Raw genomic sequence first — 18,416 nt, forward strand, 5'->3', positions numbered from 1 at the left:
ACAATACACATCTCTAACAGATAATGACTTTTTAAAATGTCAGTCACAACAGCAGTTATCATATCTAACAAATCTAAATAAATATACAACTGGGTTTTAAATTTCCTAGATTGTTTCAAAAACTTCTTTTTTATGTAGATTTGCTCAAATCAGCCTTTAAACACATTGTATTTGGCTGATATGTTTTTTAAGTCTTTTGTCATCTCTAACAGTATTCCTCCCCAATGTTTTCATGCCATTTATATGATTTGTTTAAAAAAAAAAACAGATCGTTTTTCCTGTAGAAGTTCCCACATCCTGGATTTGGCTGCTTGCAGCTTCATGGTTTTGTTTAACATGTTCGTCTTTCTTCTATATTTCCTGTGAATTGGTAGTTATATCTAGACACTTGATTCTCTCCTCTCTTGACTTCATTCCCGTCATGCTTTCACCATGTGGGGACTCAGAACAGGATACCCCCAAGGTATGGCATTTTGTCATGCTATGTATGAACGAAAGGAGATTTGAAGGCCTCAGAAGCAAGGTCTTCTGATATTCTTCTATTCTCCTGTCTCTCACCCCAGTTTCTCTCCAAAAGCAAGTCATGGAAACCAGAATTCTCTTCCCCAAAGTGGTTCACAGAAATGAGAACTCCTGTCCCCAAAAGCAAGCCATAAAACCTAGAAAGGTTACTCTCTCCCTTCCTCCTTCTCTCTCCTTCCTGGAAGATTCTTGCTCCAGAGGGGTCCTGCCCCACACCAAGAGGAAGAAACAATATGCAGAGAGGCCAAGAAGAATCTGAACAGATAGGCCTTGCTCGATATCCCCTCTTAGTCTGTTACTATTAGAGCATACACTTTGGTCTAATCACATTTCTACATGGCTGTCCATTCTTTGTTGAATCTACACATGAAAATAGTTTTCCCAGGTCTTTAGGGCTTCATTTCTGAAGGCTCTTGTGTCATGTAAAACTTTGATTATATGATTCTGTTATGTTTTTCTCCTGTTAACCTGTGTTTCGCTATAGGAATGTCAGCTGTGACCCTTATGATGGGGAGGAAAGGTATCATTCTTCTCTTCCTGCAACCTCGACTGCTGCTCTCTCTAAAGCTATGTGCGTTTTCAAGTTTGTTAGTGACCCGTGCTGCTAAATCTAATGGTCTGTCCTCAACCCTCGTCTTCCTCAATCCATCAGCAGTATTTGACACTATTAATCACTTTCTCCACATTGGTGGGTTTCATTATTGTTAGACTTACAGGCCACCACACTTTGTTGTTTCACTTTTACCTCATTTTTTGCTCCCTGTCAATCTCTTTTCCCGCTGGCTCCTCTTTATGAGTCCTACCTCTAAATGGTGGCATGCTCTCAGATTAGTTTTTATTCTCTTTTCCTTTCCATCTGCATTGACTCCATGGTGACCTCATCATCTAGTTCTCAGGCTTTAATAACCGTTTATACATGCTGAATTCCGATTTTGGCATTTTGTTGTTGTTGTTGTTTTGAGACAGGGTCTCACTCTGTCACCCAGGCTGCAGTGCAGTGGCATGATCGCGGGACTCACTGCAGCTTCAACTTCCCAAGCTCAGATGATCCTCCCACCTCAGCCTCCCAAGTAGCTGGGACCACAGGTGAGTGCCACCACACCTGACTAATTTTTGTATGTTTTGTAAAGATGGGGTTTTGTCATGTTTCCCTGGCTGGTCTCGAACTTCTGCCTCCCAAAGTGCTGGGATTACAGGCATGAGCCACCATGCCTGGCCCCTATACGGGCTGACTTCTTAATATGTAGCTTCAGCCTGGATCTCACCCAAGAAATCAGAATTCATATAACCAAACTGTTTCTTTGATATATCCATTTGAATGTCTAACAAGCGTCTCAGATTGATCACATTAATCATTTAATACCTGACTTCCTTCCAAATCTGCTCCTCTTAGTTTGCTTCATTTTAGCTGGCGGCAACTCTGTCTTTCCAGTTTTTCAGGCCAAAAATCTTACAGTCATTCTAGACTCTTTTTCTCTGGACCTATATCCAATCTGTCAGCAAATTCAGGTGACTCTGCTTTCAAAACCTACCCTAAATCTGGTCCTTTCTCACCACCTCTACTACTGTCATCTTGATTCAGTCCACTGTCACCTCTTACCTCATACCAAAGCCTCCTAATTGTTCTCTGCTTTGTTCTTATCACAGCAGTAAAGTGCTCTTTTACAAATGTAGATTACCTGAGGTTACTCCTCTGCTCAAAATGCTCCAGTGATATTCTGTCTGCTTAGAGTAAAAGCCAAAGCCTTTAAAATGACTTAGTAGACCTTCCACGTCCTGCCCTACTAATATTTCCCTGACATACCTGCCAATATTCTCCTTCTTCACTTATTCCACTCCAGCTACTCTTGTTTCTAGCACAGGCCGTGCGCTGTTCTCAACTCAGGCCTTAGTATTCGGTGTTCTGCTTGGGCTGTCCTTCCCTGAACCTTCCTCACTTCCTTCGGGGTTTGTCCTTTCCCAACCACCCTCTTTAAAACTACATTCCCCCTAAAAGCACAAGTGAGGCATCGATAGGTATAGCATTTGTGTTTCTTTTTTATTTTAATTTTTATTATTACTTTTCTCAATCTTCCCATTCTTTGCCAGCATTTGTGTTTTGATAAATATTGCCAAATTACCATTACCATGCTCATTAATGTATGAGCATGTAAGTTTCCCCCATAGATTGACCAATTGAAGCTACTAACTGTTGAATTTTTGACAGTCACCATGTAGTTTTAATTAGCAATCCTTCTGAGGGAGTGTGAGAGCCGTTTGTATTTCCATGTCTGAAAACTGTAAACTCATATCCCAGGCTCACTTTTCTGAGGATATTGGTGTTTCTCTTATTTGTAGAAGCTCTTTGTACATTAGGGAAATAAGCACTTGGTCTGTGATATGAGTTGTAATAAAATTTTCCTAGTTTGTCATTTGTCTTTGACTTTATTTATGGGAGGTTTTTCTATGCAGAATTTTTTTAATTGGAAGTCTAATTTATTCATATTTTCTTTTATGTGTTCTGAGTATTATACTTTGAAAGTCCTCTCCCACCTGAGACATATATATATATTTTTTTCATCGAGCTTTTAAACATATTTATATCTTTTTATCTATCTGGAATTCATTTTAGTACAAGGTGTGAAATAGACTTCTAACTTTAATTTTTTTCCCATATGGCCACCCATTTGTCGCCATACCGTTTATTGGATACTCCACTGTTTTCTCCATTGACATGAAATGCAGAATGAAAGGCAGAATTTAGTGGTTGTGAGCTGAAGTTGAGGTACCAGCATTTTCTCTTTGTGAAACCTGTTCTGGCAGAGCCCTACTGCATGCCACTGAGAGCTGCAAACAAGTCAAACCTGTAAAGAGCTGGAAGCTCACACCCAGAAAATGCATGGATAATGTCTCCAAATTGTAGCTTGAGATGTTGTGAGCACATGATTCTGATATAATTAGTTCTCCACCCCACGCACATTCTCTCCAATACTGTCAAAGGGTGGCAAAGAATGGTCTCATAGTTTTTGGTTGTTTGTTTTGCAGACTGATGCTATCTCCATTCAATGAAGATAACACCTTAATATTTGCAAATCATCTTGAACTGTGGATAATCATCTTGCAATCCTCACGTTAGCTTTTAGATTTCCAGACGGTTGTGATTTCAGCATTCTAGGCTTAATGAAGTTTTACTTAAATTGTATCATTTTATCCATCTGTGCTTAACTAACTGAGACAGAGCCACTGGGTGTGGAGAATGAGGGCTGAAGCTTTGCAGGATGGAATACAATTTTCAAATTGGTGATATCATATGAGACCATTATAGGCAGTTCACCTGGCATCTATCTACTAGCCTGCTTTTTAAACGAGGACACACATCTATTGTTCAGTGGTGATTATACTGATAAGAACATGAAGAGGCTGTAAAATCTTGCTGAACTTTCTGAAATAGTTTTGGATCATTAAAAGTAATTATGAGAAATTCAATTTACATTTTGAGGCTATTTGACTGTATTTCTTAATGGAAATAATGTTTAGCAGTTGTTTTAAGACACAAACAGGAGTACAATCTGAATTCTTCTACTTTTCTCTGAATGATTTTAGCTAGTTACCTAACCTCTGTAAGCCTTAATTTTTTTCATATGTAAAATGATCATAATAATAGTACTTACTATTATAGAGATTAGTGACACTATCTATTTAGAGCATCATTGCTAAGGCATTTCCACTGAATATTATTAGCAAAGATCAAAAAGCTTAAAAATACATTTGTTGGTAAGAGTCTGGTGGAGATAGGTACTCTCATGCATTGCTTAGGGGAGTATAAATTAGTGTAGACATTACCTAAGACAGTTGGTAATATTTATCAAAAATTAAAGCCCACGCCCCGTCTCTACTAAAAATACAAAAAAAAAAATTAGCTGGGCATGGTGGCGCGTGCCTGTAATCCCTGCTACTCAGGAGGCTGAGGCAGGAGAATTGCCTGAACCCGGGAGGCGGAGGTTGCGGTGAGCTGAGATCGCGCCATTGCACTCCAGCCTGGGTAATAAGAGCGAGCGAAACTCCGTCTCAAAAAAAATAATAATAATAAAAATAAAAAAATAAAATTAAAACCCACATACTTTATTTTTTAATTAAATTAATTAATTTATTTATGAAACAGGGTCTCACTCTGTTGCCCAGGGTGCAGTGCAGAGGCACGGCTCATTGGAACCTTGACCTCCCGGGCTCAAGTGATCCTCCCATCTCGACCTCCCCAGTAGCTGGGACTACAGGTATGTACTACCACGCCTGGCTAATTTTTGTATTTTATATAGAGACAGGGTTTTGCCATGTTGCCCAGGCTGATCTTGAACTCCTGCTATCAAGAGATCTGCCCACCTCAGCCTCCCAAAGTGTTGGGATTATAGGCTTGAGCCTCTGTGCTTGGCTCACATACATACTTTACAACCAGCAATTCCTCTTGCTAGAATTTCTCGAACAGATGAGTGAATTGATACCTATATGTGGATATTTACTGTAATACTGTTATGGTAGGGAAGGTATGGAAACAACCTCAATCTCCGTCTATAAGGGCTGTTTTGATGGGCTTATGCAATCAACTACAGGTTGAGAATCCCTTATCCATAATTCTTGGGAACAGACATGTTTCAGATTTGAATATTTTTGAATTTTGGAATTTTGCATATACATGATGAGATATCTTGGGACTTAACTCTAAACACAAAATTCATTTATATTTCATGTATGCTTTATACAGATAGCCTGAAAGTAATTTTATACAATATTTTTAACAGTTCTGTGCATGAAACAAAGTTTTGACTGTGTTTTGACGGCAACCTGTCACATGAGGCCAGGCATGGAATTTTCCACTTGTGGCATGTGAGTCCTCAAAAAGTTTCGAATTTAGGAGCATTTCAGATTTCAGATTTTTGGCTTAGAGCTACTCAATGCTATGGTTTGGAAGTTTGTTCCACTAAACCCCATGTTGACATTTGATTCCCAATGTTAGAGGTGGGGCCTAATGCAAGGTGTTTGGGCCTTGCAGTGGATCCCTCATGAATGGATTAATCCCCCCAACCTCCCAGGGGGAGGAGTGAATCAATTTTCACTCTCTTGGTTCCCACAAGAGCTGGTTGTTAAAAAGGACCTGGCACCTCCTCTTTCTCTCTTGATCTCTGCACACGTCGGCTCCCCTTCCCATTCTTCTATGAGTGGAAGCAGCCCGTAGCCCTTACCAGATGCAGATTCACAATCATGAACTTTTTCAGATATCAGAATCATGAGCCAAATAAATCTTTTTTTTCTTTATAAATTACCCAGCTCTAGGCACGGTGGCTCATGCCTACAGTCCTAGCATTCTGAGGGGCTGAGGCAGGTGGATCCTTGAGTCCAGGAGTTCAAGATGAGCCTGGGCAACAAAGTGAGACCCTGTCTCCACAAAAAAATAAAAAATAAAAAAATTAGCTACTACTATGATACATGCCCATGGTCCCAGCTACAAGGGAGCCTGAGACAGGAGGATTGCTTGATCCTGGGAGGTAGAGGCTGCAGTGATCCGTGATCATGCTACTGCACTCCAGCTTGAGTGACCTCGTCTCAAAAGAAAAATAAAATAAAATAAAATAAATTACTCAGCTTCAGGTTTTTCTTTATAACAACACTAAATAGACTCTGACACTCAACCTGAACCACGCCAGAAAAAAGAATGAGGAAATATTTATGTTATGACATGGGATAGTGTCAAGATATCGTGTTAACTGGAAGAAGCAAAGTATAAAACAGTGCAAAAATGAGAGGCAAGTAGGTGATACATATACATTTACATATTTGCTGTATAATCACAGAAAATGGTAGCACTAAACTTCATGAATTTGGGTAGTTGCGTGGCCAAAAAATTTTCACTGTGTATTCCTTTTCAACTTTTGATTGTACTTGTGAATGTGTAACTTTTAAAAAAATAAAATGGGCTGGGCACAGTGGTTCATGCTATTTTGAGAGGCTGAGGCAGGAGGATCGCTTGAGTTCAGGAGTTCAAGATCAGCCTGAGCAACCCCCAAGGTGAGACCCCCCCCATCTCTGAAAAAAATTTAAATATTAGCCAGGCATTGGGGAACATGCCTGTAGCCCCAGCTATGCGGGAGACTGAGGCAGGAGGATTACTTAAGCCTAGGAGGTCTAGGCTATACTTCAGCCTGGGTGACAAAGTGAGACCCTGCTCTAAAAAATAAGTACATAAATAAAAGAAAATAAAACATCTATAAAATATATAGAACACTCATGACACAGAGTAAGCATGCAATAAATGATAACACTTATTTAAAATGTTCACTTAGTGATAACAATTATCTTCCACTAAAATAAAGATATCCAGAGACTTAAAAAAATTAGCTGTTTAAAAATTTAAATATTAGGCCAGATGCAGTGGCTCACACCTGCAATCCTAGCACTTTGGGAAGCTGAAAGAGGAGGATCACATAAGCCTCGGAGTTTGAGGCTACAGTGAGTTATGATCCTACCATAGCACTCCAGCCTCAGTGGCAGAGACCCTGTCTCCAAAAAAATTATGATACGTAAGTAATTTTAAACAATTTGTCTTAGTTTATGTTATGAGGGCATTTTTAGGGGGATCCATAAAGTCCTACAATCTGGTCTTTTATCATTTACATCTCTAATAAAGGTATTAAAATATCTAGTAATTTTAAAAATTGACTTATATGCAACGAATATGACTGGAAGAAAAAGTTTTCATATATGAATGAAAATTTCTCATGATTTAGTCTTTGAGCCATTGAAGGTTTGATAGATAATAGGTGTCATTTAAACTTCTCTCAAACATTACTAGATTTTGAAAAATGAATGAATATATTGAACATATTTTAGATAGATTTATTTATATATGGTTGGATTTTGTTTATAGTCCTGAACTTTGAGCAAATCTGAATAAATTGAGAAAAAAATGGAGAATTTATTTCCATTTGTGTTTTCTTTCTTTTTTTTTCTTTTTGAGATGGAGTTTTGCTCTGTTGCCCAGGCTGGAGTGCAGTGGTGCAATCTCGGCTCGCTGCAACCTCAACCTCCCAGGTTCAAGCAATTTTCCTGCCTCAGCCTCCTGAGTAGCTGTGACTACAGGCACGCACCACCATGCCGGGCTAATTTTTGTATTTTTAGTAGAGACGGGGTTTCACCATGTTGGCTAGGCTGGTCTTGAACTCTTGACCTCAACTCTCTCCCTTGAGCTTGAACTCTCACCCACCTCTGCCTCCCAATGTGCAGTATTACAGGCGTCAGCCACCGTGCCCTCTCTCCCTCCCTCCCTCCCTCCTTCTTTCCTTCTGTTCTTTCATTCCTTTCTCTTTCTTTCCCTCCTTCCCTCCCTTCCTTCCTTCTGACAGGTCTCACTATGTTGCCCAGGCTGGAGTGAGTGGCTACTCACAAGTGCTTTCATAGTGCACTGCAGCCTTGAACTCCTGGCCTCAAGTGATCCCACCTCAGCCTCCTGAATAGCTGGAACTACAGGTATATACTACCATGCCTGACTTCTTTTTCCATTTGACTTATATGTATTTAGGCCATCAAGCTGTTCTAGCTTTTTTTTCAATCAGCTATGCATATAGGTTTCTTACTTTTATCAGATATTCCATTATTAACATTCTATTTTGTTCTCCTGTACACTTTGGTAATAACAGCTTCACTTCTTTTATCGGCTTTTAATTTCCTATAAACAGTGATACGGTTTGCGTGTGTCGCCACCCAGATCTTATCTTGAGTTTTCACAATCCCCACGTGTCGTGGGAGGGACCAAGTGGAGAGAATTGAATCATGGAGGTGGTTTCGCCCATCCTGTTCTCGTGATAGTGAGTTAGTTCTCACAGGATCTGATGGTTTTATAAGGGGCTCCCCCCCTTAGCTGGGCACTCACACTTCTTGCTGCCGCCATGTGAAGAAGGATGTGTTTGCTTCCCCTTCTGCCATAATTGTAAGTTTCCTGAGGCCTCCCCAACCATGCTGAACTGTGAGTCAATTAAACCTCTTTCCTTTTTTTTTTTTTTGGAGACAGAGTCTCACTCTGTTGCCCAGGCTGGGGTTCAGTGTCACAGTCATAGGTCACTACAGTCTAGAACTCCTAGACTCAAGATATTCTCCCACCTCAACCACTGAGTAGCTGGAACTATAGGCATGCATCACTACACCTGGCTAATTTTTGCATTTTTAGTAGAGATGGGGTTTTACCATGCTGGCCAGGCTGGTCTTGAACTCCTGGTCTCAAGTGATCCACCCACCTTGGCTCCCCAAAGTGCTGATATTATAGGTGTGAGCCTGGCCAAACCTCTTTGCTTTATAAATTACCCAGTCTCAGGGATGTTTTTATTAGCAGCGTGAGAATGGACTAATATAAACATCTTTTAGGCCATGTTATATATATGATGTTAGCATGTGTCCCTCTAGACTCTAATTTGGTAGCTTAGTATTTTCCAACATTTAAGAACATTTAGATCAAATAGCACACCTCCTATGAAATTGTTAGAAACCTCCAAAGTTGGATCACCAATTTTTCTCCCATGATTCTTCTTCTTTTTTTTTTTTTTTTTTTTGAGATGGAGTCTTGCTCTGTCCCCCAGGCTGGAGTGCAGTGGTGTGATCTCAGCTCACTGCAACCTTTGTCTCCCGGGTTCAAGCAGTTCTTCTGCCTCAGCCTCCCGAGTAGGTGGGACTACAGGCACGTGCCACTATACCTGGCTAATTTTTGCATTTTTAGTAGAGATGGGGTTTCACCATATTGGCCAGGTTGGCCTCAAACTCCTGACCACATGATCTGCCCGCCTCAGCCTCCCAAAGTACTGGGATTACAGGCGTGAGCCATCGCACCTGGCCAATTCTTAATGCTACCTCCATTTATAACACATTTTATAATGCTCTTTTTCAGTAAACAGTGAACTACTCCAAAGCAACAAAACTGTTTTTCACTGTTAAAACCATGTGCACAGCCCAACATGTATTAGGTACTCAATAATATCTGCTGAAAAAAGACAGATTTTTCACAGCAGATATGTTACATCCTAATGAAATTACTTCAGAAAATATTGTTACTATATTTTAATATTTGGATATTTTAATTTAATATAAAAGTAAATTAAATGAAGAGTGTAGAAAGTCTTTATCCAGCATATCTCAAGAATTAGACTATAGAGGAATTCTATTTCCCAAAATCAAATTTGAAATTAATTTCGTAATACATAATTATGATCTAAATTGCCCATTTTAAGCTTAAATGGTGTATGTGTGTGTGTGTGTGTGTGTGTGTGTGAGAGAGAGAGAGAGAGAGAGTGAGAGAGAGATAGAGAGAGCTGAACATGTAGCCTCCTTCCAACAATATGGTCCCATGATCACTTTTAAGGAAATGTTCAAAAAATAATTGACCCTGTTGGCTAATTTTTCTCAGGAGCAACAACTCATATCACTAATGAGCAAAACAAAATTGTCATTTTTGACAGATGTCCCCAAACATTTAGACAGACTGTTAGATTAATGCTTTTAGGGACCTAAGAGGGCATATTTTACAGTCTGCTGTAGAAATAAGAGTAGCTGTGACAGTTTGGCTATGGGGTAACTTCTTTCCTCCTTTGTGAAATAGGAGCATAATACCAGCCTCACAAGTATGTTTTTGCTTTTTATATATATGAAATGTTTATTTTAGCTTTATTTGTACTGTCAAAAACTTAAACCAAACTAAATGTCCACCTGGAAAGAAATAGTTGAATAACATCGGTACATTCCTGCAATGAAACTATCCCATCTATTAAAAACAAATGATCATATCTGTGTCAGTTGAACTGGATGTGTGTCCATCGTATAGTGAGAAAAACCTATCTCAGGATAAATAATTGCACTTCTGTAAAAAAAAAAAAAAAAAAACAAGCCGTAATTCCCAATTTTTGTTTACGTAGCATTTTGTTTATGCTTAAAAGGAAGGGAGGAATAACTTTCTCTTCATACCTCTTTGATAGAGCCACTTGAGCATGTACGCTGTATTTTCCCACCTCACAGTTTTAGTAGCCGAGGTCTACTTTTTTAAATTGACAAATAAAACTTTTATATATTTGTGGTGTACGATATGGTGTTTTGATACACATATACATTGTGAAATGGTGGTCAACTTTTTTTTTTTTTGATGATGGTTTGCATGGAGTTCCAGAGCTCCAACAGAGTTCCACAATTTAAACACATCGGTTGCTGCAACTTGAGAACTGTCGTAACCCTCAATGAAATCCTCCTTCTTAGTAAAGTGAGATATTCCTTTCAGTGGGCAACAATACCAACTCATGTTTTTTTTGGCTGCTCACTAGTATCTGGGGCATATAAATGACTCTTTAGTTGACAGCATAGAAATCCCGAATTTCTTATTGTCACTAGTGATCTCAATTATGACATAAGATACAGGCTTTTGCCTGTAATCACAGCACTTTCAGAGGCTGAGGCAGGTGGATCACTTGAGGTCAGGAGTTCAAGACCAGCCTGGCCAACAGGGTGAAACTCCATTTCTACTAAAAATACAAAAATTAGCCAGATGTGGTGGCATGCACCTGTAATCCCAGCTATTCGGGAGGCTGAGGTGGGAGAATTGCTTGAACCCAGGAGACAGAGATTTCAGTGAGCCGAGATTGTGCCATTGCACTCCAGGCTGGGTAACAGAGCAAGACTCCATCTCAAAAAAAAAAAAAAAAAGGCTCAACTGATACAGGTAAAAGTCAGGGAGAATTGCATAAGGAACCTGACAATCATTAAGTCCTGTGGTTTCACTAAACTTATTCAGCCTTCAAATTGAATTCTAGAAATCTATACAACTAGACAGTACTATTTGGCCACGTGTAAAAATAATATATTCATTTGTTTGTTTTTGATGGTTAATACAAGAAAATACCTTGGGGAGGAGTAATTCTGTGATTTGATATTATCAAGAATGCTGCCCATTATATTATTTAATGTTTCTCTTATAATGTAGAGAAACCAGAGATGAAAAACCATTAAGACTATTTTGTTTATGTACGAAATTTCCTGAACAGAAGGGAGATAAATTTGAGAGACATTATACAAGAAGAATTGACAGACTGTGACAGTGAACGTTCCTGAGGTCTACTGTGTGCAGAAGTAGATTGAGATCTTAAGGGTTTCCAGATCAAGTTACCTTTAATAAAAATAGAGAAGGAAACAGGAGAAGGTAATTTGAGTGTGGGGTATAGATGAGAGTTCACGTTGGGGTATACCAACTTTGGTGGGATGTGATATTGGAAAGAGGACCCAGAAATTCCCATGTGCCAATCCATTTTCTCTGAATTTCAAACTATTACCAATCAAATTCAAACTGTTAGAAATCAAGCTGCTATGAAATTCAAACTGTTAGTAATCAGTACTTATCTAGGATGGTTAATACTGGCATTAGGATACAGAAGGTACTTATATGTGAAAGCATCTGGCACACAGTAGGTATGGAGTAATGTTTGCTTTTGTATCTTTAATTCCCAGAAATCATTCTGCCAAAGAAACAGAATCTCATGGAATAAAACTCTATTATTAAGAGGACATTTTTAGGTTTATAGGATTTTTAAATTGTATGCATCATTTTCAGTAAATTTTAAGGGTATTACAATAGTAAGATTACTAGGAATAAATATTAAGACTAGAAAAGTAAAAAATGAAAACTCACAGGTTATTCTATTTGAGATATAATACCATTCGTTTTTAACATCTCAGCAAGCTCATTCATTACCTCCATGCCACTACATTCAATGGATATCAGTCCTCTTTTGCTTAATTTCTTAGTCAACTTGTTTATCACTCTCTCCTTGAAACATTCTTTTTTTCCTTCAATGTCATAATGCCACACTCTCTTCCTGGCTTGTCTTTCTATTCTTCTTCTCTGCCTCCATTGCAGACTCATTCTTCTTTCCTCTTGGCCTTTAAAAAAGGCAGTTTCTGAAGGCTCTGTCCTAGGATCTTTTCTCTATTCACCCTCTACTCTCTTTGCCCAACTATCACAACTTTCCCCATTAAATTATCCTCTGTATACCAAAGATACCTAAATTTACGTCTCAGTCTTAGACCTTTCCCTTTATATATGCAACTGACTACTCAGTATCTCTATTTGGTGTCTCACATGTACCTCAAACTCAACATATCTGAGACCAAAGTGATGATATGACACTTAAATCTATCTTTTTCTTCCAGTGTCCCTCATCTCAGTAAACAGCCTCACCATACATCAATTGTGTATCTCAGGAAGCCAGATGTCATCCTTTTTCCATTCCGCACAGTCATATCCCACGTCCAATCCAACACTTGTTACTGTTGATTTTACCACCCCTATGCCTTTCCCATCCATCCATTTTTATCCATTTTTACTATCACAACTTCATACAGGCGGCGTCATCTCTCACCAATAGTAACCTGCTCAGTGTCTTCTTTAAATCCGTTATGGCTCCCCTCCATTTTGTTCTCCATTAGAGCCAGGATAGTCTTTTTTTTTTTTTTTTTTTTTTTTTGACAGAGTCTCGCTCTGTTATCCAGGCTGGAGTACAGTGGCGTGATCTCAGCTCACTGCAACCTCTGCCTGCTGGGTTCAAGTGATTCTCCTGTCTTAGCCTCCCAAGTAGCTGGGATTACAGGTGCCTGCCACCATGCCCTGATAATTTTTGTATATTTTGTAGAGATGGGGTTTTGTGATGTTGGCCAGGCTGGTCTTGAACTCCTGACCTCAGGCAATCTGCCCGCCTCGGCCTCCCAAAGTGTTGGGACTATAGGCATGAGGCATGATGCCCGGCCCAGAATAGTCTTTTAAACATGCAAATCTTTTCATGTCAACCCTGCTGAAAATCCCTTTCAATCAATAAGCCCTAATAGATCCTGTTCTATACAAGCTCTTCTACTTAGCATAACCCTTTTTCAGAGACACCAGCTTCTGTTACTTGCATATCTGTTTCTTTTGGTTTCAATCTCTGCCCAGAATTAGGGAAGTTCATGGAGATGCCAAAAGATCGGCACTAATTCTCTAAACTTTCTCACTCCATGCAAAGTGAGTTGTAGGAAATTGTATTATTGTTTTTAATTTTCTTTGAAAAAAGTGTTTTATTTGCCTCTATTCACATACTATAAATACAGAATATCGGGCCAGGCGCAGTGGCTCATGCCTGTAATCCTAGCACTTTGGGAGGCCGAGGTGGGTGGATCACCTGAGGTCAGGAGTTCAAGACCAGCCTGGCTGTCATGGTGAAACCTCCATCTTTAAAGGTAAATACAGAATATCTTACAAAAGGTATAAAAACCTAAACCATTTTATGATGATAGATCAAAACCAAATTACATAGGGATGAAACAACTCCAGCATTAGTGTCAGAAGGAGCTCAGGGGCCCTTTATATACCATGACATTTTAAAACAAATATTTAAACCTATCAGGATTTTTGATTATATTTTTCTAGGATGGCAGAAGTGGTTTTAGAGTCATAGTGGGCAACTTTTTTCACCTTTCTAACCCTTATTTGCCTTGTAAGTAAAATGGGATAATAAAGTTACCTACATTCCAAAGTTATTTTGAGGACTAAATAGGATAAAGTATGTAAGTACCTACAACAAGCGTGGCACGTGGTGATGATCGATAGGCGCTAGCCGTTACTAGTTTTGCTTATGACAGTCACGAAGTCATTGTGACTTTTAGGTTCATGTAATATTTTTTTCTTTGAGAAAGGAAATACTGAGGATTTGAACAAGTCTATCATTGGTTTCGTTCTATCAAATATGGTTAAATTCGCTTTTCCAACTGAAAACAGTAAACATTAATCCTATTACTCTGCAGAGAAGAAAATACTCTTACTGCTCTTCAGAAAGATTTTATTGTTGCTCCTTATTGCACATAAGCCCTGTCTACCTGGTGCTATTGTGAACTGATAGTCAATATTCTTTTTTGCCATGTCACTTCCAGTTCCTAGATGAAGAAGCTTATCCTGCTGGGAGTCCTCAGGCACAAAGTCCATTGCACCACTTCTGTCTGTGCGATGATTTCTGCCAGTGGTGGAGACTCTGCTGTCCCCTGGTGGCATTTGCCTTTCATTTATTCATTGTTCTGGCTCAGAAGACCTACAGTTATCCTTAGATATTTGTAAATTTTATAGCAGGCAAAACCTGAGAGTTGCTATCTCATTCTGATCTGAAATTATGACTCTTGTGGTAGAAGCAACTCTTTCTCTATGTGGTTCAGAGCAGGGATTCTTGGTTAGGAATCTCTCCCCATATGTTACTGTCTCATCAACACCAGTGCTTCCTCTAGGAAGGAGCAGAATCATTTCATCTCCTCTTTAAGGAGGTACATGCTAACTTGTTCTTTGGAGTTCTGTCTTTGGTTTCAGAGTCTGATTCTCCAGACAGGATCCGAGAATTTCCTCTAACTCTGATGTCCTTCCTAATTCCTTATCTTTGACAAAGAGGTTGGATGTGACTTCAGATTTGTCTGGGATCCTAGTAAGGACCTCAGTGATCTACAACTATGTCCATGTAAAGGAATAAAGTTAGATGTGTATGAAATATAACTTTAGTTTTCTGTAACTCCTCTGAAATTCAATTTTGAATTGCCTGTTTTGAAGGTCTGGTAATATCATAATCCGTGTCTATTTCTGGTATTCCTCCTTTTTCTCCCTTGGGGTTGGATCTAAATTAAAAAAGGCCTAATATAACAGCAAATTTGGGGGTTAGGAGCCTCTGGTTCTCAATGTGATCTGTCTACGCAGGCATCCAGTGAGAAATTCATGACCTTAACTCAGTTACCAGTTCTCACAAACCTCGAATGAGTTCAGAGTTCCATTCCACAAGCTCCCTTTAAATGTGGAGGCTGCCTTTTCTTTTCCATGCCAAACATGGGTGCACAGGGATATCTGTTTATTTCCACTTCAAGTTAGGGCATACAAAATCTCTTGGACCCTGTCTAGTTCCCAGTTACCTACTCACACCATGAATCATGTTCTCTTTCTGGGGCCTATTGCCTTCCTGAGACAGTTCAGGAATCAGGGAACATGTCCCTCTGCTCCTGTATCTCACAAACCCATCTACAGAAGTTTGGTGGCTTCCCAGGTGTGTGACGAGGACCATGGTAAGACCCCCTGTCCCTGGGACTGTGGAAATCTGCCTTGCCACTGCCTCCTCTCTTACTTTCCCCTGTGCACCATCCACAATCTTGTCTTCTCCCAATGTAGAAAGTGGATTTTCTTTTTGTTTTGTTTTCTTTTTTTTCTGAGAATGGAAAGCCATGATCTTACAAAAGATGTTTTGTCCAAATCTTTTGCTATGCCAAGAGTCTTGCCTGTTTCTGTAAAGCCAAACCTTTTGCAACACCAAAGCCGGGAAGAGATTTTCTTTGTTCTTTGTGCTTTCCTTGCTGTCACTTCTTTCTTTGGAAGCAAAGAGCACAGAATGCCTCGCGGCTTGTTTGGAGTGCAGTAATGGGCAGTGAGACTGAGAAGAAAATACTGGGAAGGAGGCGATCTATTAATATCATTCTACCACACTTATGAGCAACAGGCAGACATTTTAACAACAAGGCTATCAGAGGAAAATTCCCCACTCCATCTGGCTGAAACTGTGTCCTCAGTCCTAAGAAACAGGGCATGCTTTTTTCTCTTCTGCTCTGTTCCTTGCTAAGCACAGACGAGATGTCAGAACTCAGAAGTCCTGTTCCACGTAAGCAGACTGACGGTAGGACAAGTGTCTTCTAGAAGGTTTATCTTTTCATAGAGATCCAGCTCTGAGTGGTTTTGAAAGGTACAATTCTTTTATTTGGTTTAGTTCTAGGAATATGACAGTTTATATAAAGCTGTTGCTTTACTGTGAAAAACCTAGACACAGTGAGAGTAACATTTGAATTAATCTTTTACACCCAGAAACCTGTATAGCAGGAAGAGTCCTTTTTTTTCCTTGTAAGAATGCAAAGGAATCCTCAAAACCCCTTTGAAGCTTTGACATCCATTTTAAAATATGCTGATGTCAGTAACTACTATAATAAAGGATAAGCTACTTATGGTTAATAATAATTGCTTATACTTATTGAGTACTTACTATGTGTCAGATACTAAAACATTTTTATTTAATCCTCTTCATTTAATCTTCATAATAATCTTAGGAGATACATATTATTATGCTAATTTATAGGTGAGGAAAGTGAGGCACAGAGAGGCTAAGTAACTCATCCAAAGGCACAAACCATTATGTTAGAGACTGAATGTGAACCCCAGAATTCTGATGGCAGAGAAAATGTGCTTACCTAAGTATACTCATCATGATAATGGTTGAGAAGCTATGGCATTTGAGTGACAATTCTTGTAATAACATGTTAAATTTAAGCTAGTAGATCAGAAGAAAAATGTTAATGTGAATTTATTGTGATATATGTGAGACAAAGTATAAGTTACCAATTTGCAGCCCAGACATGAAACTGGATTAATGAATGATTTTGATGCTCTTGTTTATCCAGGGACACAGAGGTTTTGTTCTGACCCATCCTGCATCTTCAGGGAATGATGAATAAATACCATGAATAAACACCAGGAATTGGAGAAAATAAAAATTAACATTTTATATTAATTTTAATGTGCTGGAATTTGCAAGGATCAGCATGGAAATCTGATAATCATTTTGAAATACACCGAAAGACATGGAAATAAAATTTCTTGTTAACATTATTTTATAAAATTCTCAGAGTCATTAGTATTTTGTGTAAATCATTCGTGCATTCAAGAATATTCACTGAGTACCTACTGTGTCAGGCACTGTTAGAAGTGCTGGGGATGAGAGTAATGAAAAAAACAAAGGTTCTTGTCCTTGTGGAGCTATATTTTGTTTTTTTAAACTCCTCCTCCTGTCATTCCCAAGGAGCTGATTTTTAATGAGCAGGTGAAATAAATAAGTAAACATCATATTACAAAGTTATAAGTGCTATGGACAGATAAATTAGGGGTGCCTTTTGAGTTTGTTCCTCTTATGATTCCTTTTTCTTTCTATTTCAGGGATAAAATGGGCTAGGTCATATAACTGCTTCTCATTCTGAAAATTCAGTCTGAAGGAGCTGGACAAAACCACAAACCAACGTCTGACTTCCGATTTCAACGCTGAAAACCAGTTGATGTGGTTGGGCTCTGTGTCCCAACCCAAATCTCATCTTGAATTGTAATGCCCATGATCCCCATGTGTCTAGGGATCATGGAGGTGGTTTCCCCCATGCTGTTCTTGTGATAGTGAGTTCTCGTGAGATCTGATAGTTTTATAAGGGGCTGTTCCCCCTTTGCTCCTCACTCTTCTATCTCGTGCAGGCATGTGAGACGGTCCAAGCATGCTTCCCTTTCACCTTCCGCCATGATTGTTAAGTTTCCTGAGGCCTCCTGAGCCATGTGGAACTGTAAGTCAATCAAACTTCTTTCCTTTATAAATGACCCAGTCTCGGGTATTCCTTGATAGCAGTGTGAAAATGGACTAATACACCAGTGGTCCAGACCCACCTGGAGTAGCAGTACTATCTGAACAACTGGCTTCTCATGGAGAAATAACATTCTTGTTGCCCATTTTCACTTTATAAGTATATGCAGTTCCTCCCGCTTTGAAGAGGCTCTTCACCTACTCCCTCCTTTCCTGTCGTACTTGCCACATACGCTCCTGTGACTGATCTTACTCATATTTCTGATCTTAGAAAAGGCTGCTGTGTTCAGTGGCCCTGCAGCGTTTTGTCTTTTTCCTATTAAAATGAATAGGACTGTGCTCAATCCTATGCTGAATGTGATTGTCTTTTTCCTATTAAAACACTAATTATATTGCATTGTAGAGTTTTATTCAATTGTCTTTCTCCCCCATAAGACTGTATAATTTGTGTAATTAAAAATAAGG

The 18,416-nt window shown here is 39.2% G+C and overlaps 1 long non-coding RNA gene across 2 annotated transcripts in view; it reads left to right on the top strand.

Annotated features, from left to right (window-relative positions):
• Positions 1 to 18,186, top strand: part of LOC105704553 (uncharacterized) — a 40,719-nt gene extending 22,533 nt beyond the window's left edge. Inside the window, exons 3-4 of one of the 2 annotated variants that reach the window (XR_010345317.1) lie at positions 4,664 to 4,775; positions 17,546 to 18,186. This is a non-coding gene — a long non-coding RNA (uncharacterized LOC105704553). The remainder of the gene's footprint in view (positions 1 to 4,663; positions 4,776 to 17,545) is intronic. The other variant, XR_010345316.1, reaches the window with a different exon arrangement.
• The last annotated feature ends 230 nt before the right edge of the window (positions 18,187 to 18,416 follow it).

This window comes from Aotus nancymaae, unplaced genomic scaffold (assembly GCF_030222135.1).
Source record: "Aotus nancymaae isolate 86718 unplaced genomic scaffold, 86718_ANA_hifiasm-v0.15.2.pri h1tg000033l, whole genome shotgun sequence".
Lineage (NCBI taxonomy): Eukaryota > Metazoa > Chordata > Mammalia > Primates > Aotidae > Aotus > Aotus nancymaae.